This window comes from Delphinapterus leucas, chromosome 8, assembly GCF_059928025.1.
Source record: "Delphinapterus leucas isolate spDelLeu-1000000601 "Yukka" chromosome 8, BTC_Dleu_Yukka2, whole genome shotgun sequence".
Lineage (NCBI taxonomy): Eukaryota > Metazoa > Chordata > Mammalia > Artiodactyla > Monodontidae > Delphinapterus > Delphinapterus leucas.
Genome location: NC_143136.1, coordinates 16745220 through 16773012, shown reverse-complemented (window position 1 = coordinate 16773012; position 27793 = coordinate 16745220). Strand labels below are relative to the sequence as shown.

General features: G+C 41.1%; 1 protein-coding gene across 2 annotated transcripts in view; it reads right to left on the bottom strand.

Moving 5' to 3' along the window:
* The window catches only part of EPHA4 (EPH receptor A4), a 143148-nt gene that overhangs the window by 81358 nt on the left and 33997 nt on the right, over nucleotides 1-27793 (bottom strand). The window lies entirely within an intron of this gene.

The following is a 27793-nucleotide window of genomic DNA, read 5'->3' as shown; positions in this document are numbered from 1 at the left end:
TTATATGCATGATGCCGTTTGATCCTTACGGCGCCCCCTTTCCACAGGCACTGTTACTAGTCTTACCTTGGAAATGAGGAATACCAGCTTTGAGCAGTAAACTGTCGGCACCAGACCATGCATCTGGTAAATGTCAGGGACCAGCTCTGACTGCAAGTGCTCGGCCCCCAAAGCCTGTACTCTTGGCCCCATGCTATGGAATCTGACAGCATGGTTTTGAACCAAATAGCTGGAAGTGTGTCCCAGCGCCAACAAAAAATTGGTAGGTGATTATTTCCTAATTACGCTCAGCTACAGAGAGAACCAAAGTGAAAGACCAACAGAAGCAACCAAGCATAAAAGAAAAGAGTTGGTAAGACATGGATCATGATTTCAGGGGAAAATAATATAAAACTACCTACGGTAGATTCTGGAATATAATATGTTCAGATTTTTTTTCAAGATTGGCAGATATTTTGCGTTCATTTTCAAATTCATAAAACCCTCATGTTTCCCCCTTCCTCCATTTTTCCAACACCGCCCTCCCTCTGCACACACAGCCCAAGTGGCTGGTGGAGAGAGAACATGGGCCAGGGCCATATAGTTCCTTATGCACCTGACACGCTTTCCATGACCTCATCTAACATCACACTGACACCGAGGACCGCTTTGACTAATGTGGAAAGACTCAGTAATTCTGGGAAATCTCACTATAAATAATAATTAATAGCGTCTTTCTCTCCCTTTTTTTTCTCCCCTATGCCCTTCAAGATCACCTCCCAAATCTGTCTCAACCTCAAATAAAAATTGACTGACACCATCCATATTAAACCCACAGTGACAAGGCCATTAAAAATAAAGTTATTTTATAAGACCAGAGGTACCATAAAAATGTTACAGTTACCCACAATCTTTCCAGTACGATTCACTCTCAATTTTCTCCATTTATCACACACTTTGGGTATTTCTAAACTATCAAAAATATCAGCTGGGAGAAGGGCCTTTTCCATCAGCGTGACCACCGCAAGAGACCAACCGCGCCAGCAGATTTTACTCAAACCAGTAGATAAAAAGAGATCCACAGAACTATGTGATTCTCCGAGGAGAAATGGCCACATTCCCTGTCTCGTTACTCATCCATCAAGCATCTGTACGGCTTCAAGTTGAAGTCTGTTCCCCCATCCAGCACATCCTGTTGGTATTTTCTTAATCATGCTCTGGTAACGGCAGGCGGAAACGGAGTTCAGCAGAAGCTCCAGAGAAGCACGCAGTTACTTCACCATTATTAACTAAAGTTGCTTATGGAATTTCCTTTAACAAGCCAAAACTTTATGGCGTGTGGAGCACCGACAATAAAAGCGCTCGGAGATCAATCTCTCCCTTATTTGCTTTCGTCTGTCACTGGACCGGAGCATCTTAGAAAAACAAGTTGCTCCAATGACTATGACTGAGATTTATGTGTCTCAATATGATACGCATCATATCATTAGATAAGGTTCAACATGCAAGGTGCTTCTTGGTCACGCTTAAGATGGCCCTAGGGTTTCGATTAAAATCAAAAACTGTGGCTTTGGCAGGAAGAAGCACAGAGGGTCAAACTCGTTCTTCCCACTTCAAACACGATGAGTCCTTGAACTTGACACAAACCCACTGGGTCTCGTGTCTCACTCAGTCAGTCACAGCCCACAAAGGCAACTTGTGGAAACCTGGTCGCTCGGGGCTGGGACGGCCAATAAGGGATAAATTGCTTTTATTTTTTCACATCTGGATGTTGGAGGAAAACTTTCCACGTTCCTGCCTAATCCTTGTGCACCTTCGTTTCATCAGGCATCAAAATGTAAAAACTCACAGTGGGAGAGGGAGATTGGCAACAAAATTGGCCTATGACTGATTCATTGCCATGTGAAAACAGAACACATTCAAAAACTTGTTAAGAAAAAAAAAGCATTGCTATTTCCTCCACTTCTATTCCAATAAGACTACTTCCAGTTAAAGAATTGAATTCCTAGTTCACAAAAATCAAATTGAAGGATATCTTGAATTTCCTAAAGTTCAAACATTAGTTGTATACATACATGTTTATTTAAGGGAAAAATGAATTTTCAGTTTTATACTGCTTTTCTGTTTCCTTGAAGCTAGTATATTAATGTTACCAAGAGTAAGTATTTGTGAATTCATTTGGAGAATACAGAGTTTTATATCTATTTGGGAAATTGAAGGCTGCTGTTCTTTAAACACACTATTTTTACTCTCTTTTCCTCTTGCTTTTACAAGCGCAAGCAGAAAATACAAAATTGTCATTGTGCTATTCTCAGCCACCCTTGCTACCCTTAACACATTCTTGTGTCTTCAACTACATTAAGACCATATTATTAATATTTCAGGATTCTTAGGAAGGATCTCTCAAAATACAGTAGTGGTTTTTCATGCACACAGCCATTTTGCTGCCTACATTCAAAATGACCTTCTAAACTGATGGCTAAGTACATTTCTTTGCTCTGTGTGGTTCACAGCCTTGCAGCGTTCGGTGCATGGATGTGTAAGTACAGCCCATATTTAATCACCATTTATTTGCGTCTTAAAATCTTCACTACATCTTTCATTCTAAACAAAACCCCCATGAAACGTGTAGAGCAAGCATTGACACGTGTTATGATTTTCCATCATTCTCTTTTGGGTGAAAACCATTACACTGTAGTTTTGAATGATAGTGACTTGGTAAGCAAGTTTGGAGAGAGCCCAACTGCACACCCAAGACATGCCTTCCTTCTGCCCCGTTGCTGGTGAGGGTTCACTAGATGGGGTACAGAGAAGGAGTGCCTTACTTGACCTTTCAAATATGCCATTGTGGGAAGATTAATTCACATGTGCCATGCAAAACTCTGAATTCTTCTCCTTTAGCTTTGCCTTAATTAGTTCCTTCTGCTGACTTTAAATAAAGGAAGATAAATGAGGACAAAGAAGAGAAAGAAAAACTTTTGTTTCATTGGCTCACCCACTACTATAATGAGGTTGTATTTTAGGACAGTCTTCTGTAGAAGTTTCTTTGTGGAATATTTAAATATAACTACTTTTGGTTAAAAACAAAAACAAAAATGGTTCTTAAGGCAAGGTAGTATCTTCAGGATTTCTTAGTGTATAGGTGATTTGCATGAGATGGAATGCCCAATATCAGGAACTAGTGAAACCTACTCTTAAAAGATATTATATATATAGATGTTTGGTCATTTTTCTCCTTTTTAGAGAAATACAGAAAGACTGATCGCACCTGACTGCCTTTATAGTTCACGTTTAAACTAATTTAGTTTGTAAAAATAGCTACTAATAATATCAATTGTGATGATACATCAAATATTCATTGAGCATTTATGGTGTTTACATGCAAATGAAAAAACTGAGGGTTTTAAGTAACTTGCCCAAGGTCACACAGCTAAGTGGTGGAGTCAGCATTAAGACTGACTTCCAGCAAAATGTGACACTGATATAATTGAGTGATGGGGAAGTACGGGTGGTCCCAACTTCCATTTGTCCCTCCAGCCCACCAGGTTGCTGCCTCGGTCAACCACATGTCTGTGACCCACTTTCCAGGTCTACACTGTCCAGAGTAACTACTGGCCACAAGCGGGCCCTGAGCGCTTGAAACGGGACTGGTCCGAATTGAGACAAACTGTAAATGTGAAATACACAGGAGATTTCAAAGACTTCGTACTCAAAAAGGAGAACTAACTTATTAATAATTTTTATATTGATTATATATTGAAGCAACATTTTGGATATACTGAGTTAAATAAAATACCATTAAATTTAATTTCACCTTTGAAACTTTACATTTTTTAATGTGGCTACTAAAAACCTTAAAATCATCTGTGTGACTTGCACTGTATTTCTATTGAATAATGCTATGCTAAAGTCTGGAATCTTAAGTCGCGGGCGCGCACGTGTGTGTATGTGTGTGTGTGTGTGCTCATGTGTGACCACACACAGGCACTCTTGCAAATGCTGGGTACTGACAGTGATGGGGGATGGACCTTTACTCAAATTTACCCCGAACCCACCTCTGGGAGTCTGATTCACTTCTATTTAAGCACTGCTCTCAGGCAGCTGGCTAATTTGAGAAAACCTAATTTGTGCTAAAGTACTAACAAATAAACATTAATGTGTTAAAAATTACCTTCCTGGGTAACAAATTTGCATTTTAATTTGGAGTCTCCAGAAGGTTAAAGATGAAATTCCAACAGTGGCTCCCTTGGGGCAATCTGAGCCATTTATGCAAACTGGTCCAGGGGGAACATCTGGCTGTGGGAGGCCTGTGGGTCCCTCTACCCTCATCATGTGGGTAGGATATTAGGCACACACTTCCAGATGGGTACTATGGGGAACTCTGCCTTTGGTGTACTGGATATACAGTATTTTCAGTATGCTTAGGAATTTATTTTAGAAATATCAAAGTTACGTAATGGCCATTATCAAATTAGTTTCTGATTAACTGTTCACTTGCTAGACTGTATATTATATGAATAACATAAGAGGTTTTCCTAAGGGGAAAACAATCTGTCAAAGAGAATTTCTGGGGGCTTCCCTGGTGGTCCAGTGGTTAAGACTCCGTGCTCCCAATGCAGGGGACACAGGTTTGATCCCTGCTCAGGGAACTAAGATCCCGCATGCTGCATGGTTAGGCCCAACAAAAAAAAATTTTTAATTAAAAAAAATTAAATGTATAAAAAAATTTTTTAAAAATAAAATAAAATGAGGTCTCTAAAGAAGGTTTCTGCTTTCAGGTTTTTACAGAAATGTGCAATCCCCAGCCATCTTTGGGGAAGTTGTGAACATCAACAAATCCCCCATAGTACAGATGGGAAAACTGAGGCGGAGAGGTTAACGATCTGCCCAAGGCAGGGTTGGTTTTCTAACCCAGGCAGTGTAGCTTAACCTATAAATCAGGCTTATAGATCTCCTCATGCTTTTGAAATCTACAGGGTAAAGATGGACAATTGTTACAGGGAAACTGGGCTCTGCTTTGGGACCATCGACTATTCCATTCATAAATAGCAAAACACTGGCAAAACCACACTGTGTCAGTCATCTGCATTCCACGACTGGTTTTCCTGATACGTGTTGGAAAGAAAAAAAAAAATGGAAATTGAGTTTTTTAAGGAAGCTTAGAGATCATCTAATCCAGGGGCGAGCAAACATTTCTGTAAAGCGCTAGATAGTAAAAAATTTAGGCTTTGCAGGCCAAGAGGAAGACCAAGGATATTAAGAAGGTAATTACATAACAAGATAAAATTCTAAGAAATTTCTACAAAAATTTTTAATTGATGAAATTCAGAATATAATAGTAACAATTAAGTGCTATTTATTAATGAGAAGAATGGAATTCCTGTCTGGAGGGATATTCCACTTAATTGGAGTTCAAAAAAAGTGTGCCTTATTATCAAATTGATTGCAAACATTGTCTTATAAAAATCATTCTTAGCTCTCAGACCATAAAAAACAGATGTCAGGCCTGGGGGTCATACTTTGCCAATATTAAATCTAGTCCAACACACTCATTTTCGAGATGAATGACTTGCCCACCATTCCTTCTAGAGTATGCCAGGATCAAGCCTGGAATCTAAGGTTCCTTGATCTCTGTTACCCTGCAGTGTCTCCCGGAGTTCCAAGCAGTTACTATTCAGAGCAGTGATGGAATGGAGAAACAAAGGAAAAGCACTTAAGCAAGATAGCTTGAACAATAGCTCAGAGATAAAACAGAGCCCTAGTTCCTCCTCAAGGGCTATACATGACAATCGGATAGACATCTTTGAGTTCTGTAGGAACTATGACTCCCACCCAGGTGGTAAATAGTAACTACAACGAGACCCCAGACTGGTTGGAATCAGAAAGTTGATAATTAAGATTCCTGGAACACCACCCTGTTACCTCATCACTAACCAATCAGAAGAAAGTCATATATCCTGCAGCAGTCACCCCAAATGTTGCCTTTAAAAACCCTTCCCTGAAAGCCAATTTAAAGTGAACGTACATATTATAGTACTGAGTCAAATTACTTTTCCAGTAAGATGGTTGGTGGGAAGTTTACTCTTTTGCAGCAATGGTAAGAAAGTGATGTAGCCTGACTTGGGGGCTGATGTACTTATTAGATGAGACAATACCTACGCAGTGAAGCACAGTGCCCAGTCTGTAGTAACTACTCACTAAAAGGGTAACATTATTACTACAGTGGGATATAACAGGCTGCAAAGGTGCAGATAATCCATATATTTTTTAAAAATAATAAATAAATAAAACTCAAGTTTTTGTTTTGTTTTTGAACAGAACTGGATATAATTTCAAAAACACTATGAGATAACGTGTTCATTGTTTTATTTCCTTTGTTAACATGATGTGAAAAACCCTGGATTGAATTCTGTCTCATAGCATCGGCAACTTATTTAGTGATCATATACAAGATAGGTTTCAGGTAAAGTTTTATTTTTATTTTAAAAATATGTAAGAACATTTTTAAAATTAAGTAAATTGTTGGGTTGGGTTTTGAGGTTTCTTTTTTCCATCAATAGTTTATGATGCAGACCATCTCCTTCAGCAAACCACTGTTCCATCCTATTCTCTACCCTCCAGCTCCTTCCATTGTTTCCACTCTTATCTTGGAACTAGCTTTCACAAAAAATAGACAAAGGGGAAGAAAATGACAGAAAAAATCTACACTGAAAATTGACTTGCTCTTTCAACAGAATGCAGTATAATTCCATAAATAGGTAGGTAATTCTAAAATGTCAGATGCAGACGGTTTTCACATAAGATGCAGTAAATCCTCTAGAAGCAAGTTCACATAAAGCCTGCTAAATTTAAATTAACTCCACAAAAATTACTGAACACAAGTAAAAAGAATGCAATGGAGAAATAACTTATTATTTTCCCTGCTTGCCTTAAAAACACACAGTCTAATTATTTGAGGAGCTATTTCTCTTTGGTAAACTTGGAGGGAGTCAACGTGAACAGAAGAAATTCCAAAGACAAAGTTCAACTAAACATGGAAAAGAAGAAAATGAGTTAGTAGATTCAACATATTAATAAGGCATAATTCCATTGCCAGAAACTGCTTTAAAAAAGCCTTCCTCTGAGGCTTCCCTGGTGGCGCAGTGGTTGAGAGTCCGCCTGCCGATGCAGGGGACACGGGTTCGTGCCCCGGTCCGGGAAGATCCCACATGTGGCGGAGCGGCTGGGCCCGTGAGCCATGGCCGCTGAGGCTGCGCGTCCGGAGCCTGTGCTCCGCAACGGGAGAGGCCACAACAGTGAGAGGCCCGCGTACCGCAAAAAAAAAAAAAAAGCCTTCCTCTGTATATATGTAAAGGTACTGACCTGAATGTAGGTTGCTAGCTCCAATCTCTGGCTACATCAGTTTGGGATTCTCTCTCATGGGGGAATTTTTAAGGGCTCCAACAAAGGCAATTAGGTTTCCAAATTTAGATGTAAGTGACTTGACAGGACAAATAAAGGGCTTCAGTATTTTTGAAAGAGACAGAATCTATTCTGATCTAAAGCCCAGAGGTTGCTACCAGAATTGACCACAGTGAGGCTAGAAACTTTAACTTAGTTTGATCTTTACAATTTTCTCTAAGATGGGAGTTAACATGAATTTATAATAAATTAGAATAGAGCATTGCTAGAAACAAATAAGTTATTTCAATTTTATAGGGGGTAACAATTTTAAAATAGAAGGCAGCACAACAAACTGTAATCTCTCTCTCTCTATATATATATATGTATATATTTAATATGTAGTTTGTTAAATAAAGATTCTTTATTCTTACCTCTAACCCTTGTTCTTATGCTCCCATTTAGGACACTGAAAATTTGCTATGTTAAAAAAAAACATATCACGGATTTCAATATTGCCTTGAAAAACAATGAGACTATTTCAAGGAAACAATCTAATCCCCAGAGCTCTACAAATTTTGTGGATCTTTTCCTTTTATTTCATACTAAATTTCACATATCAATGACTGTGACTTTCTTCGATAAAATTTGAGATTAATGATTGATTTTTTTTCAATTTATTGATCGTATTGAAGATATAAATTTGCATAGGTTGAGCAGAACTTAATTGAATGATTTATAATAATGTTTTTAAGGCTTTGACAAAATTTAAGTTTATCTGCTTTTCTAATATGTAAAAGTTTATACTAGGAAACAAATATAAGTTAAAAATCACAAATGTCTACAATATAAAGAAAAAAGTCAAGAAAAACAAATACTTTAAGATGAGCTAAACATACAAAGTGTTTAATCACGGCTTAAAAAAAAATTTTTTTTATTATTGTTTTTTTTCTTGGCTGTGCCATGCAGCTTGTGGGATCTAAGTACCCCGACCAGTGATTGAACCTGGACCCTGGCAGTGAAAGCTCCGAGTCCTAACCAATGGACTGCCAGGGAATTTCCTAATCATGTTCTTAAAAACACCTAATCCCTGCCTTGAACTTGAATATAAAATTACTGATAATATATGGGAACATAATAAGTGCAGCTATATAGGCTCCATCCTCACCACTGATAGTACATTAATCACAGTGATGGCATGCGACTCTGAAGTCATTAACACTGAACTTGATTACCCCTGACATTTCAGAGAGGGACCAACTTTCCAATGAGTTGTGCTATCGCCTTCTTCGGCCTCTGATCTTTGGGGTACATAAAGACTAGTGGTTCATTACACATCCACTGATTTCAAATAAGAGGTCAGAGCACTGAATAAAGGATCCCACTCCTCATACTCTGAATTTAATACTTGAATCCATGTGATCAGCATTATTATGTAAAGAGATCATCCGCCAGCAGGTATGCACACCTTTTCATTCATTTGGCTGTTCATGTTTTAGCAAACATTTATTAAGCATTATTATAATGTTTTTGTTAAGCTTTTATAGGAACAATGATAGAAAGTATTCATTGAGCACATACTAAGCCCTAAGAAATCTGGGAAATGTTGCCTTCAGGAAGAGAGTAGACTGCTGCCCCCACTCCCATCTTCAGGACGCTCTCTGGCAGGGGTACCTGCAGGCTTCTATGGGGACCTTTCTGACGCACCTAACCCAAGGCTATCTGCTTATTTTTTTTTGGCCGCACCTCGCAAGCATGCAGGATCTTAGTTCCCTGACCAGGGATGGAACCTGCGCCCCCTGCAGTGGAAGCAAGGAGTCTTAACCACTGGACCACTAGGGAAGTCCCAAGACTGTCTGCATATAGAAGGAATGGAGTAGAAAGATGGCATCTGTAAGAACAGGTGACCCCTGAGTAGAATGTTCCTGAAGGAAAAAGAGTTTGGCCAGGAAGCTGATTCTACCCAGAAGAAAATAAAACAAGAGTTAGTGATTGCCAGCCAGGAACAGATCACGGAAGTGGGCACTCTGGGTATTTACCAGGCTGATTTCGACAAGGCCCCTCTTTTTAGGGAGATCACAGCCCAAGTGGAGGTTCTCTCATTAACTCTAGGTACATCCTATACTTGCTGTTTCTCCATTTAAAAGTAAAGATTGTAAAGACTGGGAATGAATGAAATATGTTCTGAAGCCAGGGCCAGACCAAGAGAAACACATGTTAAACAAATATTTGATTAACTCTGGCAGTGTCGCTGGTCATTGTCATCCAAACGGCTTTACAGCCTGAGTTGTCACAAATCACGATTTATGTGGCTGAAATGACTAAGGTAATAACTGCTCAGTGCCTCCCTCTTCTTTTTTGTTATGTTGATGGGGCCCAAAGAGCTCAGAAGAAGAAAAAGAAGCTTTAAAAGACTCACTGCTAACGTTATTAGGGATGCATTACAATTCTTTGCTGAGGTTTTGATCATGGGCCCCTTCACTGTTTACCTTTTTTTTTTTTTTTTTTTCGCGGTACGCGGACCTCTCACTGTTGTGGCCTCTCCCGTTGCGGAGCACAGGCTCCAGACGCGCAGGCTCAGCGGCCATGGCTCACGGGCCCAGCCGCCCCGCGGCATGTGGGATCTTCCCGGACCGGGGCACGAACCCGTGTCCCCTGCATCGGCAGGCGGACTCTCAACCACTGCGCCACCAGGGAGGCCCCACTGTTTCCTTTCTGAATATTATCGTACGGAGAATTTTTGGAGAGAGTTTTAAAATTCTGAGTTACTCATGATAAAAAGGGGATTTATGTTAAACGGATATGAGCAGGTTAAACATTTGTTTTGGTTTTGGTATTGCATTAGTGGATTAGTGATTTTATACAACTATCGGCCAGCATTTAATATTACACGTGTTTGACTATTCCAACACTGCTCACGTCCGAGGAGAACAACAACAACAAAAAATTCCCAAGCAGCTCCTTGAAGAGTCCTAGTCTAGACCAAGTGAAATTCATGGGGCACGTGCACCGTCTGTGTTTGGTGCTGTATAGAGACAATCTGAGAGATCAGAGCAAGAACCAGCAGACCAAACATTTGAGATCACCAATGACTTCACTATTAAATAAAATAGTGCTAGTACCAACTCACTCTCTCCCACTGACTCAGTTACACTCATGCAAGCTTCAGGGGTGGGGTGGGTTTGATCCTTTATCTAATGCATTTTCAGCCCATCAGGCTGACAGATCACGGTCCCAAGAAATCAGTTTAAAGCTAGCAGGAATGTGCAGCGTGACACTGAGAGCCCATGGGCACCCACCTTGACAAGGAAGGACTAGCAACTGGTCAGGGCTTACCTGTGAGCTTCCTACAGGACCACTTGGACAAAAGGGAGGCTGCGGAGCTGCACATTCATAGATCTGAGCCCCACAGCACTAGGACAATTTCTTTGCTTTCACCGGATCTCCGCTAATGAAAGCACAAAGGGCAGGCCTCTACGATGGTCCTTACAGTATGGCAGGTGGGGCTGGTCCCTCCCTCAGGAGCTCTCCTGCTGAAAGTGCTTTGGCAGCATCAGCTTTCTCTGTCAGCAGTCTGAATTCATGGGAAAGGGCAAGATGCCAAAAGTGCTTGCAGGTGAATTCTTTGTCCCTTTCAAGTGCATCTGACTTAACACTGATGACTTATACAGGTGTTTATCTTTTGTTGGGAAGGATTATCAGTTAGGTCAGTAAATCTTTCCCAGGTATAAATTATAAATCACAAACAGGGATGCCAGGGGGAAATATCAAGTCATAATCTCTTCATTTGTATCTCATCCCAAATATCAAACACAGGCAATCACGATGAAAATTGATATTAATAAAAACAAAAACAAGACCATGATATTGACAAGTTCCCGCAGTGTTGGGTCATATGAAGGAAGAGTGGGACAACTCTTGTTTGTAAAATATAGATGGGGTGACAGTGAGAGCCATTTAAAGCCAGCAGGAGAACAAATCAGGCATATTGCCAAACAGAAGAACTGAATTTCACTAACATAACCTAAATTCATCTCAGATGTACAAAAATCTTTACTGGCCCAAAACAAATTTCTGAACTAACCTTCAAAAATGATTATAAGCAGCATGGGAAATTGAAAACGTTTTTTAGGATTCTATTTACAAGATCGTAACCAACCTGGATTTTGGAAAATGGTTTAATTTCTTTGCTAATTACTCTTACTTTCTGTATATCACAAAGCAGTTGAGAAACATTAAAAGTCCTTCCACAGAACTGTCAAAAGCAGATCAGTTTTGTGTCTGGAAAGCTGAGGCCATGAGAAGACCTGTATTTTATTTATTAGAATAGAAAACTTTTTCCTAGCCCTGAGGTGGGATCATTTTGAATGAGGTTCAGATTTGAAGAAGTAAAAAAAAAAAAGGCTGAAGTCATAAATCCTCCTCCCAGAAGAGAAAAAAAAGAAAAGCATTAAAAAAATTTGGCAGGTGGATGATCATCTCCATGAACAAAATGAAGCTTTTTTCCTCAAGGCTATGTCAAGGTTACACTTGGTATGTCAGAATTCATTCCTAGCATATGTGTAAGTGCAGGAAGTGAATCCAGAGGCCAGGCTCTGTGGGGACCAGAACTGGGTTCTAGTCCCAATATTTACCAACTGAAGGTCTCTGGGCCTCTGTTTCCTCTCAGGACACCAGACTACATAATTTATAAAATTTCTTTTTAAACTTCTAAAATTCTGGTCTATACTCCTCCCAGGATCTGATAGACTCAATGATTCTGAAAGCGCTAACATGTTTTAATAAACATTAAAGTCATTTATGGTTTGGTTCAAATGCTATTCAGCAAATGACTCCAGTACATTTACCTTCCCTTCCAGGCCTGGTGTGGGCTCATCCACAGAACTCAGGACCTGAGCTCGACCACCTACCAGCCATGGGTCTGAGTTACGGGCTTATCAAAACAACCCACTCCCCCATAAATTCATAACTTTAAACTCTTTATTGAACTTTCTCTTACCTGTCTTAGCAGAGATTTCTGAGTGTTCCTATGCCTATGTTCCTTTTGCCACTTACTAAAATCAGAAAAGAGAACGAAGAAAACAGATGTCTTTTCTCTATGGCATCAAGGCTCACTCACTCCACATGTACAGCTGAGCAGCTGCACATGCCTGGCAGAGGGAGGGGATGACAGAGAGGGCGTCTGTGCCTTGGAAGAGCACACACTCTAGTGGCTCAGGTATAATTACAAGAGAGCAAAGTGGTAACATGGAAGAGATTGGGGAAAGGGCTTACAGCAGGTGCTTAGAGAAGGTCTTTTATAGGTGACCCATGAGCTGGGCTCTGAATTAAGAAAGGGCCAGCAAATGTGAAGATTTATGTGAGAAAAGCATTCCAGGAGAAAAAGGAAGTTGCAAAGGTCCTTGATGAGGTGTGCATCCATTAGAGAAGAGCTGTCTCTAGGGAAAGCTTGAGGAGGAAAGCCAACACTGAGCTCCAAGAGACGAGCAGGGTAGAGATTTTTCAAAAGATCACTTTGGGGGCTGGTGGAAGATGGGTGTTGGGAAGTACCAGTAGAAGCAGGGTCACCAGTGAGGAGGCTGTTGAGGGAGACCAAGAAGAGACGATGGTGACCTGGACCAGGGTGGGGATAGAGGAGCAGGGATCAGAGCTTGGCTTCCAAGTAAATGACATAAAGGACTCGCTTTGCTCTCCAGTGAGGTCACAAAATATTCCTGGATGTGGACTTAAGATACCAGACAAGTGACATGAGGAGTAAATTTTGGTTTTCCCCTTGGCTGTGTCCTTTGAAATGAGTCATGTCTAGATGTACCTGAGCAGACTGGGCCATCACTCCCCCCGCTGATGATAGAACGCCTCCCACCAACACAACAGTCTCTACGAGGCTGGTAACCAGGCCCAGGTTTCCGACCACTTACATACAGCAGCCACACCTTGATGGCAGCTGCACGACAGCACCCACTGACAAGGAGCCTGCCCGAGGGCCAGATTCCGGAGCGCGAAACCGGAACCAGGAGTGCAACTGACAAGAATGTGTCAACAGCAACAGAAGTAAAGTTAGAGCCGTTAGCTTCTGAGTTGACATTAGCTTGCTGTTGGTGTGGGCAGGCTCTGTTGGTTTTCAAGTGGGGTCTTTACTTTCCTGTTTCCGCACAGAGCTGACGTTGACCTAATTGGGAGACCGCAGATAGCTAGCTGGTTTCCAGAAAACTGAAAACATGAGAGTAGAATTTTCAGATTTGGTACCATTCATACCCTCTTTTCCTGATAGACCCTGTGATGATATAGCTCAGTCCTTCGCCTACAGTGCAAAACAGTCATCTTCAGCTTATAAGAAAAGAAGGGACTCCTGGGATGCCGGTACCAGCCACAAGGAAAGCCTCACTCTTACAGACCCTCTCCTCAACCCCGCCTTCTGCACAAGTATAGTTCAGTAATGAACTGTGTGTTTAGAGGTTCCCGGCCCATCTCCCCATGTAGAATGCATCTCTTGATCAGTAGCAGTAGTAAATGTGCCTATCCTGTTTGCGATGAAATCTCCAGCACTGCGTATAGCATCTTGGTAGCTGTTCATGACATACTGGTAGGCTGGATAAATGGACGGATGAATTGCCTGTAGCATCTAAACCTTGGTGACCAGCTCTAGAAGGCTGGACACACGACCAGACCACCCCTGGCTCTGTGAACCAAGCTTTACAAAGATCATTTTGGGTTCCCTTTCCTGTTCCTATGTTTCTTGGCCACTGGGACTCAGATTTCCCTTCAAACAGCCTCGCAACATTACAGGCTGTGCTGAAAGTTGCCTAGAGGGAAAGAGTACAACCCCAACGCAGGCAGGCAAGAAGGTCTGCTGGTAATACTTAAAGGGTGGGGGAAGTGGAGAGGCAAAATGTGAATGCTCTCGGCTTGTGAGCCCCTGGCATTCAAAGGAGTAGGAAGCCCATGGTTCAGGTCACGCAACAGAAAATAAATCCAGAGGGCTGACTAGTTTTGAAAAGCTAAACTATTTAGATAAAAATTGGGGGAGGAAAGAGCAGTACAGGTTGGAGTGGGTGGGGCTGGTGAGGGAAGAAATAAGTCTTATCAAAGGCAGCCTTGGGACCTCGGGCAGATAGGATGAGAGATAAGTCTCTTTGCTGAGTTAGTCACACCCACCTACATACAATTCTCTTGGCAAAGTTTCCTTTACTAACAAAGCAGGTGCATGTTTTAAACAAAACAGTGCAGTGTCACAGCTAGGGTGCCTATAAATGTAGTTTAAAATAAAATAAAAAAATCAAAGAGGGTAGAATATAACAAAACATGATCCACGGTTTGAGAATATGAGAATACTAAGATTACTAGGGTCCTATGGCCACAAAGGAAACCCGTTTCCTCAACGTACTTGAAATGATGCAGTTTCTGATTAAGGATGTTTGGACCCTGAGTCACAGACTGTAGAGCTGATGTTAACCCCAACACCCTGTGAGGTGGAAAACAGATGGTGATTCAGAGCAAGAATCCAAGGGAAAGAGAGAGGTGGAGAACAGGAAGGGACATCAAGGAAACATTTCCTTTTCTTCAGCTCTTCAGGCTCGTCCAACAGAACTTCTTTCTTCTGCTCCAGCTATAAAGACATCCCACCTAGGAGACTGGTCCTGGATGGTATTCATGCTGCTGGCATTGCCACTCGCAGATAATACTACAGCTAACTAGCCACTAGGAAAGGAGCCTCTCAGGGTTTAAGGATAAAAAAACATGAAAAGACCTGGGCATAGTGGTAGAACAACCAAAGTAAACTTTCAGAGACAAGGCAAGGATAGCATTCTAAACTCCCAGCCCCAGTAAACAAAAGCAGGTTACCTCCAGCACAACCTAGAGCTCCAGCCATGTCCTACCCAGCTCTTCGACCAAGATCCTTCTACTTCCCCTGTAGTTTCTCAGTTTTTCTGTCTCTCTCCCTTCCTCTAGTTTCTGCTTCCACTTTCTTCATTGGCCATTATCTGGATTTAAGCGTAATTTTTAAATACCCATTTTGTGTAATAAAGAAAATACAATGTCCACGCTGATTGTGTCATGCCTGTGTTTAAAATCTTTCAAGGGGCCCCATTGTGTACTCCATCAAATTCGAACAGAAGAGTAGAGACACTCAAAAGCCTCATATCCAGCCCCAGTTGTTCCTCATATATCCTACATTTCAGTCAAACTAGACCGTGTAGCATTTGTTCTTACTTGGATTGTTCACAAGTTCTCAGTCACTTCCGAATAATAAAATCTTAACCTCTCCTCTGCAGAACAAAAACGTGTTGTCTGCGATTTCAGTAAACAAGGAATGTTGCCCACCATCAAGCCATCAGCCCCCGATGACAGTGTACCCTGTGGGGAGTTCAGCATGGAGAAAAACAGGATACTAACCCTAAATAGTTAAGATATATATATATTTAAGGAATAGTTTCAATGAGCCCAGACTTTTGCATATTCCCACACATAGAAGAGCACTACGTCGTTAACTTAAGATTTTTTTTGTGATTAGCAGTAACCTTTTGACGTTCAACTACGTGGTTGTATTTTTTGTTTTTGTTTTTTGTTTTCCAATAAAAACTCATATATATCCTGGCTCCTCCTTACCTCTTCAGAAGTTCCTCACTCTCCTGGGCTATAGTCCTCACTAAGGTCCCCGAATAAAACATAACTCACAACATTTAGGTTGTGTGTTTTTCTTCGGTGGGCACTTCTAAGCCTAAATCAAGTCAGCCACCACCTCTTCTGTGAAGCGTTACTACGTTCGGGAATCAGACCTCGCATTTACTTTGTGCACACTACACTCCTTTATCTTCATGCTTATTTACACATATATTTATTTCCCTGTTATCCAGCAAGCAATTGGTAAACCCAGAAGACAGGACTTATCCTAGACACACACACACACACACACACACACACACACACACATCTTGATTATAACAGATGGGAGTTCTAAACTTACTAGTCAAGTGTTTTGAGATTTTCAATTATGATTTCTCTTCCCCCAAATCTAATTTTTGAAAGCTCATGTAATCCCTGATTTTTCTTTTTCCTATGCATTTGTGACTCTGAACAAATGAAAGTCAATAATCCTTGAAATCCATGTTTCATCATATGACATCATAACATTTGATGAAACCTCCCAACAGTTGCACTTTCAGTATGCGTTATTTGAAAAATTCTACAATGACAAAAGGTTACTACACATTCAATAACTCTTTAAAATACATTTGCATTTTATTAACTATAGTAGCACCTGCATGTATTTGAAAAATAGAGATTATGAGAGACAGGTTATTCCATATACAGCAAGGTTTGGCCTGGTCCATGCAGTGCTAACCAGGGTCATTTTGCAATCATTCCTTCCCTATTCTCAGCCCCACAGACTCTGTGACCTACAACTGTGAATATCAATCAAGTAGCCATTGCTTGGCCTAACTTCAAGCAGCTAACTTTACTTCCAAACTTGCCCTTGAATGAGGAAAGGAAGAATGCTCTACCCAAGACCAAACCAATAGGTCTAATTAGATGTTGCAGGATGTAGAAAAAGTGGAATTGAAACTAGCTATAAGGTTTCCAAACCAAATACCTGAGAGAAGAGACACCATAACCAAAAGAGGGACTAGAAGAAGAAGAGTTGATTTTGGAAGGAAGGGCATGAGGTCAGCTAGGTGGTCACTGAATTCAAGACCTTTAAATTGAGATGTTCTGGAAGCCATTGGAAATACAGGTCTGGAGGTCAGCACAATTAGAGACAGAGATTTGGAAAATTGCTGCAAAGAACACAAGAATCACAGGAGTGGAGAAGCTGTAGGTTCAGAAAAAGCTCAGGAAGGAATCTTGTAAATACCATCTTTCAAAGACAACTGGAAAAGAGGCAGGATAGACAACAGAACAGAGCAAGAAGGGAACTTGAATTTATTGGCCACCACCAGGCACTAGGCCACGCACTTTAAATACGTGATCACATTTAACCAAGAGCAACCAATTGCTCTTGACCTAGGCATTGCCAGTTATGCCCACTGTGCATGAAAGGCACCTGAGAATTTCAGTGTCCACTGCTACAGATCAAATGCTACATTCACTGTGGAAGAACAAGGAGGGTGCATGAAAAAAGCTAAAGGAGATCAGAATTTCAAACAGTCAAGGTGATTATTAAGGAGGAAGAGGCCTAGGAAGGGACAGATTGTCAATGTCAAAGACGTCTGTATTCTTTGAGAACAGTAACAGGGGAGTGATGTGGGAGCAGCTAAATTGTAGGATTGGTCCAGTTTATAAAGCAGAATGAGTCAAAAAGTTAGCTAACCATATACCTATGCAATGACCAGTCTAGAAATTATATAAAGACAGTAGGTTACTGTTACAACAAAGCTCAGTATTACAGGGATTTAAACCCAATCAACACACCAATAAACACCCACTCCAGAACATGGCTCTAGCAGGGTCTCCCACACTTCACAGACTTATGTTCCATTTTCAGGAGTTGTATCTTCTGAAAGTTCAATCATTTTCTTAATTTCTTAACTCAAAAGCCAATATCCCTTGCCATAAATTGAAGGTGATAATAAAAATAAAATTCTCATTGTTACATTATTTTAAAACTGTGCACTACCGCCTAGAATTTGAGAACCTCAGTATCGTCAATATGCTTCCAAAAAGATATATTTCTGTTGAGAAAACCAAGGCACCCAAACAGTGCTTGACTTGCAGAGGCAATAAAATATTTATTAAGTGGTGGATGGGAGGTCAGATGCAGAGAGAATGGCTCCAGAGCAAAGGCTCTAGCCACTCCTGTGTGCCTCCTGCCAGGTACTACCCTCCCTCCTTAGCACCAGAACTCCCCAAGGTTTAAGTATTAAACCCACCAGATTCTGTCTGAGTGCATTTTCATGCCAGGCTTCCGAATGGAAGAAAGGAAAATGAAACTTGAGAAAGCATAATCACGTGCAGATAGCCAATAAGGCAAGTGGTAAATGAAATGATCATTCCTCAGGTGTTTGCCTATCTTTGCAGGTGTTTTTCTACAATGAGAATGAGAATGCAGGGCAATGGTCAGTCCATGTTAAATCTTAATATAGCTGTAAGTCATCATGACCCACCGAAGACAGACTTATAACCAGTTTTATGTAAGGATGAACGTTACCTGGGAAGTACAATTGTCATTTCCTAATGAAGCCTATGTCAAATGAATAGGCAAACTAAAAAAGATAAGGAAGTATATAGTTCTAGAGAGTGGTCTTTCAGAATTTCCCAAATGCTTAACCATCTACATAAAATTTAAATATATCTTAACGACTTAAGCCAGAAAGATACAACATATAAGAAATTTGTACTTGGACTTCTCAATACTTTCAACATCTCAAGTGTCCAGGTTAGTAAACACAACCTAAATCTGTTGCCACATAATTGATCTTTCTTAGTATCCCAAACCTAGATTTGATTTGAACACATTTTAACGGCTATTGCCAATGAATTACTAGGAACGTGCTCATAGTTAAGGTATTTGTTCCCCCAATACAGATTTAAAATAAAATTTTTCAAGTAATGATTATGACTTTATAACCCTTTAAATTCCCCTAACTGTACTATCTGTTGTCTCATTCCTCTGGGATAAGTGCGAAAGAGAGAGAAGACATAGGGCAAATTTCATACAAATATGTTAGTTTATAGCCTTCTGAAAGAGCTCACTATTTTCAACACTCAGCAAATTACATGCCCATGATAGAAATTTCTATTTCATAAAAGAATGTGATAAAAATTGATGATGTAAACTAGACCCATCTGTCAAGTAAACGTGGCATTCACAATGGCCTCAGGGCAAAGCAGCTGCAAGACATTTGTCCCCTACAATGTGTACACAGAGAGGACATCCATTATGCTGCGTGAAACTTACCATTTAGGTGGATGAAAATTGGTGCTAGGCTCCATGTACGACATATATATTAAGTTAAAAGGTTAATTCTCTGACTCGTGGCCTGGATATTAGGGCTGTGGAGGTAAACAAATTATCATATGCTCCCTAAATTACCTTTCAGTGAAACAAGATAAGGAGGTGAGAAAGGGATGTGTCCTCTATTTAGCTCCATTAGTTCCGGCGGTGGGGACACCCGTGCTCCCGGCTCCACCGTGTTCCCTCAGTGCGGGTAGGACGGCTCAGGGGTTAGGCACACAACCGGAAGTCAGACAGACCTGAATAATGGAGCTGACGCTCGACAGTGAGGTGTGAGACTTAACCCCCAGCTGTGATTTCCTCAGTGAAACTGGGACAACATTGTGTGAGAAATAATGGAAAACTGCCCACCAAGTACATGGCACAGCGCTCAAAATACACTGCTTACCACGCTGCCCTGAGGTCCTCAGCAGGAAACATAAACGTGGCACCTATATCCTCTCTACAGAAGTGCTTCTTCCTGAAATTGGCATTCCCTGAAAAAACATTGCCAAGGAAAGAGGCTACGAGTGGGGAAGGAAGAAGAAACCTATCGAGTACTTTTAGGTTCTGTGTCCCCAAAATGCTGAAGTGCATGATCCTCTTTACGACTCAGAATTAGATACCGTTTTCCCCATTTTATTTTCTAGATGAGAAAATGGAGGTTCAGGCAAAGGTTCCAGCTAGTTAAAAATGGCCAAAGTGAAAGTCAAATTGAGGTTTTCCACATTCTAAAAATAATTATAACTAATATTTATTGAATGAGTACGGTCAGCACTTTACATGGGTAATCTTACTAAATACTTAAGATGACCTGATAAATAAGAAAACACATGACCTCTATTTTAAATTAAGGAAACTGAGGCATGTAGAGTTGGGCAAATGCTAGATTGCTTGTCGGTAATAAATTTCAGAGTCAGTATTCGAACCAAGAAGCGTAATTCCAGAACTATGCATGCCTCAAAAGCTTGTCTTTCCCTTGTGTGCTCAGGGAATAATAATAGGATCCAGGGTCAAGAAAAATTCACACCCATCACACACACACGTACCTACCACATACATACACATAAACACACCCACACACACCCACCATACACATACACACACACACACATTTAAAATGAGAAAAAGCATTAAAGTCATAGTTACTGATCTGTCTTGGAACAACATAAGAAAAAAAAATGGTGTGGAAATCGGGTAAATTCAACATGTCCCCATCTTCTCTTGGTTCAGAGGATTCTTATTAACAAACACGTTCAACTCTTCAAGAGCAAAGTGTCTCTGATTAACGTCCATACTCACAGGCCCATCAGCCTAGTCTCTCAATGAAAAATGTTAAGAGGGAGGGAACAGGAAAGGAGAAACTATGACACTGGGAAGAGGTAGCTGAAATGAACAGGCGTGTTCTTCGAGAGACACCCTGGACAGAACTTGACAGTGTCCAGATTTAGGACAAGGACTCAGCCCCACAGGATGAAGAGGGTCACAGTTCAAAGTGCAGCCCTGACCCTCCACCTTCATCCCCACCTAGAAGTGAACAGCCCAGCATGGTGGCCCCCAGCACAGGAAGGGAGGCCCACCTGGGTCTCCTCCGCACTCATGGAACCTGGAGGCCCACACTGCCTCAGGACCACTTGTCAAATCCTTCCAGAGGAGTCAAGGCAAAGTTGGCATGGGTCGGTCCTAAAGATATTAATGGCTTATCCTTATCCCACAACAGCCCTAGGAGTTAGATACTATTGTTATTTCCATTTTACCTAAGAGGAAATTGAAACATAAAATAAAGATGAAGTAACTTGCGTAGCTAAGGACTGGATGGGACAGGGTATAGACTGAGGCAATCTGACTCCAGAGCTCTCGCAGGTGCCCTGCAAACTCCTTCTTTTAGTATTCCAGAAGCTCAGGAGCAGAGACAAAGAAATTCTTTCACAGATTACAGGCGTTTGGACATCGTTCCCAGCTCCCACCCCAACCCAATTTCTCCCTCTTTCCCCTCCCCTCCTTCTCCACACACATGAAACACAAACCTTATCTGTTGTTTAAAACACAGAGCTCTGCCTGTCTGGTTCACCCTTGTGTAAATGCAGCAAGATTCCTGATATGGAGGTCTGTAATCCCGCAGCAAAAGTCTGATAAGGGTCTCTTAGGTGACAGAGCAAACATATTAGCTTTACAGGAGAATGTACTTATTGAGTTAAAAATACACAGATGAGAGAAGGAAGAGTGACCACAGTGAAATAGCAAAGGAAGTCATCCTAATTCCAGGCTGGATAACCACCTTCACAGAAAGTCCACATTAACCATGAAATGCATTAACAACAATAACAATAAAATCAAATCAGACAATTAAACCTTTTACCTGCACACCCACCTACAACTCCCAGCCACCTTTGGTCACTTTATTCTTATTCCCTTTGAATCACCACGACCAAGTCCGAACACCTTTTTTTATTATAATAATATTATCTGATTCTTGCAGTGCTTGCTTACAATTCATCTTCACAAACAGTACCTCGTATAATGAACTGAATCATCAATACAACCCAGAAAAGCTGGAGTTCTCCCATTTTCCAGATTAGGAAATAGAGCTTCAGGGAGGTTGCCAGCCAGCAGAGCAGGAAGCTGATCTTCTGATTCTAAATCCAGTGCTGCTCCCATTTCACCATTTTTGGTCCCTCTGATGGCCACTTCCACACCCTTCCTCCTCTATCCCAGCTCTCTGGTCCTATGTTCTTCTGTGTCATCCCCAAATATGCTACAGCTCAACAATTCAGTTTTCAAACGCTCACACAACTAAAGGCATGCTCTTAGCCTTGGTCAGATACGCCCCTCTGATAGAACCAGATCAAGAATCGAATTAGCTTGTGCAGTCTCAAATAAATTATAAGCAGAGAGCATTAAAAACAGTCTGTCCATATGCACCCCCCGCCTCCACCAAAACAAAAGAAGAAAAAGAAAAAAAAATACCTCAAGAATATACATAATCTAGTAATAGTGGGTCTCTCTGAATGATAGGATTGTGGGTAATTTTCTTCACGCAATACTTTATACTTTCTAAATTTTCTATTATTAATATATATCACACACTGTTTGACATCAGGGAAAAATGATTTTAAAAATGTTAAGCAATGAAAACACTGAGGTGTCGGGTCAATTGAGGAAGGAAGGAAAGGGATTTATTTTGCTGCGTCCCAAGGGGGCTGTGGAGAAGGTGGGGTGAATGTGGTGGCCACCATCCACAGAGCACATGAAGGTAACTGAGTGGACGGCTTCCTCTCTCCACCGGGGACTGTGACTTCTGCGAAACAGCCGCCCCTCCCTAAGGACCACCAGCCCTTCCCACATCTAAACACAACACGCTGACCTGTACCAACAGAGAACGCCTATCCTCTAAAACAAGTTTAAAGATTGTTTGGATCTGAGGAGAGAGGGAGGTGATTATCCTGTAGGCAGAGCTAATTATTTTGAACTAACGCTTTGAGATCCCCCTGGTATCAAATCTCTGACTCAGAAGCATCTCAGAGGTCATCACACCTGGTGTTGAAGCCCAGACTTAAAAGCAAAATTTGAGTTGCTGCCGAAGGGCATAACCTCTTCAACTTTCAGTGATTCCGCATTCATATTACTGAAGGTGGCAGAAACTTTGGTCGTCAACTGTGATGGTTTCTAGGCATGACACACGGAGCTTTTGGACCCAAATCCAGCAACCGTTTTCCTTCAGTTGGCAAACCTGCAAGTACGGTTTCCTCAACGTGAAGACAGAGCACTAGAAACGGAAAAGGTGTTTTAACCTGAGAATTATTTTCACATGAGGAAATCTGACCTCCCACAAAACCGCTCATGAAAAGGGTGAAAAACAGATTCAGAAAGTGAAAGGAGAGCCTTCCCTGGTGGCGCAGTGGTTAAGAATCTGCCTGCCAATGCAGGGAACACGGGTTTGAGCCCTGGTCTGGGAAGACCCCACATGCCACGGAGCAACTAAGCCCGTGCACCACAACTACTGAGCCTGCGCTCTAGAGCCCGTGAGCCTCATCTACTGAAACCCGCACGCCTAGAGCCCGTGCTCCGCAACAAGAGAAGCCACCGCAATGAGAAGCCCGCGCACCGCAACGAAGAGTTGCCCCGCTCACCACAACTAGAGAAAGCCCACGCGCAGCAACAAAGACCCAATGCAGCCAAAAATAAAATAAATAAATTTAAAAAAAGAAAGTGAAAGGATTTCAAGTGCGATATTAGCTAAATGTCAAAATAATAACCAAAACAGACCAGCAGGAGCAGGTAATAAATCAAAACAAGTGTGAGAATCGGACCTCATTAGGTTTGAAAAAGGAACACTACTGCACAAACTGGTTATTAGCACAAGGCTCTCTTTCTCTCCCTCTTTTTTTTTTCCTCTTTGAAAAAAAAATTGGGACTAGACCCAAATCTTTAATACGTAATTTCTTTCCTTACTGTACATGTCTCAGCAAGTCGCCATCAGCTGTTTGTTATTAAGGATCCATATAAACATTAAGGCCAGGAGACTGACTCATGCAGAAGAACAGGAAGAGAAAGGATTTGATCACACTGTTACTTTCAACTGCCTTTGTGTTCAGCATCATCCATCAGAGAGGAGATGGCCGTTAACAAACAGTGAAGCCTTTGAGCACAGTTGGAAGCAAATTCTGAAATAAAACAACACAGCAGCGGGTAACCACGGATGGACTGATAGACTTAGGGATGGGTGAATACCTGTGCCTGGCATGGGATGAGTGGTGACTCTGTCACATAGTGGAATCCTGCAGGGGTACTGGGACACGTGGACCCCTGGGCATCCTTCTCAGGAGAGCTGCTGGGCTCGGCGTCCTTAAACATGTGGGCTGAGGGCTTGATGCGTATGATTTGGGAATGGGGGACAGGGGAAATTCTGTTCTCCAGCTCTGCTGGGTACATCCGTAGCCCTGTGGGAGCCAGGAAGGGAAGAATTACAGCAGGACGTTGCAGTGGGCAGGAAGGCAGTTCTTTTTGTTGTCCATTCCTCCATTGTGCTGTGGGTAAATGTGATTCTCTGAGCCCCTACCGCCACCCCCAAGTACCTTGGAAGTCCTTCAAATACTAGCTATAAGTGGCTGAAGACAGAATGACACCTCCAAGGCCTGGGAACTAACTTATAAATGTTAATTTAGAGTCACATAATCAGCCCATGTACCCACCTACAATCAAGTTAAGAAAAGCATCAGTTAAGATACAACTGCTTCAATTGCAGCAAATAAGTATGTTCTAAGACGACTCAAGAAAGCAAGGTCAAGAAAAAATTACTACTAGAAAAGTCCAACGAGGGCTTCTAAACCCGCTTAGTATTAAAACTGCAAAATTAGAAAAGTAATGTTCAACTCTCTATTAGATAAGCTTGCAAGACCAAATCCAGTTAGAAAGGGTTTATACTGGGGGGTTTATTACTCTAGTATAGATTAATAGATTAACCATTTCAATGCCTGAAACACCAATCATTTCTTACATTCTTCAAAGCATTAGACTTGTTTCTGTTTGCAAAAGCCATGTGTACTTTTTAAGCTTAAAGAGCCAGTATGGCTGAGACTCAAAATCCTCTTTTAAAGAACTTCTACATTGTATAATTTTAATAAAATTCTTGGAAGTCCTCAGGCAGGAATTTCAAAGTAATCACACATGGAAGTTAAAAAAAAATAAAGATATTCTAATTCAACACTGAACCATGATAGAAAGGAAAAATATAAAAATCTACTTCTTGTACAAATAAGTACATTTGCCTTCCAACTCAGGGCTGATTTTTAATGATATCCTTTTTCTTCATTGATGTATGTGAAAAGCTTTTTTCTTTTCTTGTTTTTAAAGAGCAAAAGTAGTACAAATAGGATCACGTTATATCCATCTATCTGTATCACACCTATATCTGGTCTAAACAATTTTTATGTATCTAGATACAGTCTAGACAAAAACATTTTATCTAGATGTCTGTTTTATTTTTACTTTTTACATCGCAGCTATTCAAACCCAAACAGAATTTTGTATCTGTGCCAAGGCCAGGGCTTAATGGTCCTCTCAGGGAAGCAGAGACTGAAGACAAATGTCTGCTGAATGAAGGGAAGGATAAATGAGAGACCATGTGCAGAATTTCCCAATGAAAATGTGTCAGGGGAATTCCCTGGTGGTCCAGTGGTTAGGACTCTGAGCTTCCACTGGAGGGGGCCTGGGTTCGATCCCACGTCAGGGAACTAAGATCCCACAAGCAGCATGGTACAGCCAAAAACAAAACAAAGCCAGAAAGGAAAATGTGTCAGAAGAAAGAACCTCTAGCGGCCATCATTGACCCTTTTCCTTTCTCAAGGTGTGGCCAATGCTCTTTCAAAGTGGGACCCTGCTGAGACAAACCAGCCTCATTAAGGTGTTTGAAAGGTAAATTTCAAACATTGTTACAGAGATAGTTAAATGTATCCTATTGAAAGATGGGAAAAATCCCACCTGTTGAGATTTCACAATGAGTTCTGATTGTTGGCCACCTTTAACTTGCTAAGTAGACATGATTTACCCAAATCCCTTCTCATTCTAAGGGCAGGTTATTAATTTCCAGTTCCTGCTCAAGGAACCAAAACTTTGAGCCAATTTATGAGCTTCAAGAAGACCAGCGTAAAAGTAAAGCAGTCATGTTTTATGCTGTTACATTTAACAGTCATGTTACAGTCATGTTTTATGCTGTTAGTTAAATGCCTGTTACATTTTATTTGAGCCACACAAATGGCCTTGGCATGGAAACTATAAAGGAGTTTCACTGAACAATACACATGCGTTATAGTAAACTCATTATTTATCCTATCATCTGGCAGCTCTACTTCTCAAAACACTGGCATTTTTTGTTCAAAACGTGTTACAACAAATCATAAGCCTGGCCGGTCTTTTTTGACTTGGTTTCTCTTTCGGTTTGTGGCCCTTTGCTAAATGTTTGAACGAGGAAATGGAGGAAAGGTAGTCACCTGCCCCACCCACCCCCAGTTGTATCAATAAAGGACATAGATGTGCACTTGATTAAGGGGGTTGATGACTCTGAAAGAAGAAAACTGATGTGCTCAAAGCATAGACTCATAGGTGTGTCCCTGAGAGAAAAATGTTGAAACCCTGGTCGACACCCATCTGTAACTCCAAAATTTAACATAGCTTCTAGACACACAGATTATAGGGCACTGAATGAGTTCCAGTTTATGGAGTTTCAAAAAATATGGAATAATGATGGCATCCGGGACTGTGCCTCTTCCGAGAAATTCATTCTTGACTAAAGAATGAATTTGTGCAAAAACAGACCTCTAATGAATAAACAAATCATTGACATCCCAGGTACCCACCAGTGGTTTGAGAAAATGTCTCTGCCCTGGTCTCAGCTCTGGTGCTGGTCCTGATTCTACTTCCATTTGTTGATCTTCTTGGCTAATCCACATCCAGCCTTGCTCTACAAAGTTTTCCTTTTAACCAGCATGCTAGGCTGACTCCAGAAAATTCGGAGACTCTTTATCTGCAAACGCTCTAACACTGGCATGTAGGAAGGATCTCCCTCCCAGAAAAACTGTCTCTTGCCTGATAGCCTGAAATGGCCTTCTTCACTGGTCTGGCTGCAGGGGTGGGGTTGAGTGAATTTCCCTACCTTTTTAAAAGGAAGAGAACAAACAATCAGCAAGCTATGATTCTCCCTGGAACCCAAGGTCAATCTGTTGGTTCCTGTTTAAAAGTCTTAGTAGTTGATAACTTTTTGATTGGCTCTTCTTTGTTCTACTAGGGCTGCCACATTTAGTTGATAATTTGATGCCTAAATCCAAACTGAACAGGCTTTCACTTCTGTGTAGTTGTCCTTCCAACTACTTTTTCCCCCAAGAAACAGTCTCCATAAAAAAGAGGTAAATAACTCACAATTCTCCAATAGACAGAACTGCTCTTTGCTTGAGCATCTACATGATTTAATTTTTGTATTAATCAGAAAGAATATTATTTACAGCATCCAACCAAAACAATGTGGTATTGGCTAATTTCTGTCTATCTGAACTTGACCTCATGGGCCTAGAAGGGTGTAGGCTCCATCCACAATTTTAACCAGAACCACCTGGGAGTTTGTTAACAATTTAGGTCACAGACTCAAAACTCAAAACTCTTGGGAGGTGACCTTAAACATGTATATTTGTAGCAAGCACCCCAAATGATTCTAATGTACAAAACTCATTTTCAGAACCACTGGGGTTCATCATCAGAGAGAAAAGCCTCAAAGCAATCACATTCCACCAACTTATTTTATGCCATTCCTACACCTAAAAAAAAAAAAAATGAACAGCCGTGTGTTAACCTTTTAGAACAGCTCCAAATTCCAAATTGAATAAACATTATCATCATTTGTTTACTGTCCTAAACTACCCATCTACAAAGCAATAAAACAATCATGCCAAATCAAGGGCACTTTGTTTTTTTGCTCTTCAAACAACTGATTTGTCATTTTCTCCTTTTGCT